The 2,500-nt window shown below is 50.6% G+C and overlaps 1 non-coding gene across 1 annotated transcript; it reads right to left on the bottom strand.

Annotated features, from left to right (window-relative positions):
* Positions 1 to 1,228: 1,228 nt before the first annotated feature.
* LOC143154600 (5.8S ribosomal RNA) lies at positions 1,229 to 1,383 on the bottom strand. Its single transcript, XR_012994201.1, has one exon. It is a non-coding gene; the product is annotated as a 5.8S ribosomal RNA (ribosomal RNA).
* Between the last annotated feature and the right edge of the window lie 1,117 nt (positions 1,384 to 2,500).

Genomic DNA, 2,500 nt, shown 5'->3' with positions numbered 1-2,500 from the left:
TTTCTTTTCACCGCATTCCCACACGTACGGCGTCGCCCGACGCAAAATCCCATCGGTGACGCTTACATGGTTCTGTCGATTGAGAGAGTTCTTCGCGTTGAACCGAAGAAAAGGAAGCCTGCTGTTTTCTCGGTGACAAGGAGAGATTTTCAAGCACCTCGCCAAAGTGTCTCTCTAACTGAAATTCGATGCGAAACGCTCGCTAGACGTTTAACCGGTTGAAATTTTAACGTCCGTCCGTTGCTTTTCCAGTAAAACATACTAAAGGAATACTACTAACACGCGTCGACTTCGATTCTACTTATTCTTCCCCTCTCTCGCTCACTCTCGATCTGACTCCTATTCTCCAGAGCAGAACGAAGAGAAGGAGGAGGAGGATAAGAGAACCCGGTGTTAGCAAGTCCGAGATGAATTCGAAAAAGTTGTCGTGGACTGGACGACCGGTTATACGCGCGGTCTCACGATCGACAACAGAGACATGGGGTGACCAACCTCTCGCTTTCCCTTCAGCAGTTTCCCTTCATTGTGGCAAAGTTTGTCGTTGCGTTCGAGCCGCTCCAAAGAGGATTTTAAGTACAGCACCGAAGGTTCAGAAACGTTTGCACGCACGAGCATATCTCTTACCAAACGAACCACATCGACGGGTCAAAAATTCGATTCGACGAACGTGGCCGAAGTCTTCAACGTTCGAAGATAAAGACCTCCCTCGATAGTGGTCGCGGTAAATTTGATGTGACATCGCGGGCAACGACGACCCCCGCTGGCCGACAAATCCCTGGGGCTGTGCGAACGACGACTATTAACAAATGCCACATTTCACGTGGTGGGGTGATTCATTTTTGTCCTCTATTAGTCTCTCGATTCGTGTTCCTTTCTCGACGTAAAAATCATTTCAGGCAACGTTGGGAGCGCGGCAAAATTCGATTCGGGCGAAAGACGAATATATGCGCGCGCAAACTTCAAAGTAATCGTAGGGAGCGGTGTTCACGGGCGGTCGTATTAAGTCGACGCGCGACGCCGCAACACTCTCGCGAGTCCGAACGATTACATATGGAGACGCGCAGGCAAATCGTTATTTTCGCACGTCCGCGACAATCGCCAACGAACTGCCCATCTTTCGCTCGTACGTAAGCATCTCCGTACACACCCGACTCTGAAACGTTTCCATTCTCTCCGGAAACGACGGCGGGGATTGGATAGCAACGCAAGCAGTATTAGGTTATGTGAACGACCCTCAGCCAGGCGTGGTCCAGGAATTTTATCCGTGGACCGCAATGTGCGTTCGAAATGTCGATGTTCATGTGTCCTGCAGTTCACACGTTGACACGCAATTAGCTGCGTTCTTCATCGATCCACGAGCCAAGTGATCCACCGTTCAGGGTAATCGTTATGCAATTTTGCGTTTAAATTCTCTTTGGTTCTAGTTTTGAAAATCGATGCCCGCGCCTCCGACCAAACGTAGAAAGAAGGAGGCTTGGGCGTCGCCAAATTGACGACACAAAGTCCCGACTGACGGAACACGTCGAAAGTTCGCGCACATGAACGCGAATCATTCGACGGCCGGGTGCAAAGTACATTGAAAAACCATCATGAATCGTGGGATGTGGAACCGCGGGGATAATCCCGATCAAAGGAACCACAGTCCTCACCGATTGAGCTGACGAACGCACGTGGGAGCGTCCAGATTCGAAAAAGGACTCGCAGCCGGCTCGAATCGGTCTTTCGTCCCAACTTCAAACCGCATTCGACGCGGTGCATGGGTGTCCGACTCGCTATCCGAGCTTCACAGCCGGTCCTCCCGAAGTCTTCGGACGCACATCGACGCGATCGTCAGTGGTTACCCGGGGTCCTCGTGCAGAGGTTCCAATCAGCAGGACGTTTCGTTAGAAATCGACGAAAGTCAGGAGAAAGCGGGATGCGAGAGAAAACGCAAAGAACGTTGCGGAACAAAGTCCGACGGCGTCTCGTTCCTCCTCGGTTATACTCTCGGGCGCTTTTACTCGAGCCTGGCTTCGACGAGCGAGCACACGTGCAGTCAGCATCTTTCTTCACGACCGAGGCTTCACGGAAGAATAGACGGCGGGTGACAAATAGTCGTGCAACGACCGATCTCTCTTTCTTTTTTCCGTTCAATCGTTCTCGTTTCATTATTATTATTCTCGGGAACTACCCTCGAATTATTATATATCTTGCACAAAGTAATGGACGTTTCTCTTTATTTATTTATTTTGTGCGTATCAACACCTCGCTGTTGGGTTGTTGAATAGACAAAGTAATGGACGTATTTCTTTTTTATTTTTCCTCCTCGGATAGATAGAGAGACCGACGACTACCGCACCTCGCGCAAGCGTCCACCTACCGTTATCATCCCGTTTGTCGAGAGAATCTTTGGCTGCAGGGCTCTCTACGCTTTCACGCACGGCCAACGGTGACGGACGGGAGAAACGCAATAGCGCCCTCCTCGCGTAAGCCGCCTCGCGCTTTGGCAATTTGTATCTGT

This window comes from Ptiloglossa arizonensis, unplaced genomic scaffold, assembly GCF_051014685.1.
Source record: "Ptiloglossa arizonensis isolate GNS036 unplaced genomic scaffold, iyPtiAriz1_principal scaffold0217, whole genome shotgun sequence".
In the NCBI taxonomy this organism is placed as follows: domain Eukaryota; kingdom Metazoa; phylum Arthropoda; class Insecta; order Hymenoptera; family Colletidae; genus Ptiloglossa; species Ptiloglossa arizonensis.
This window is presented reverse-complemented; position numbering and strand designations above follow the sequence as displayed.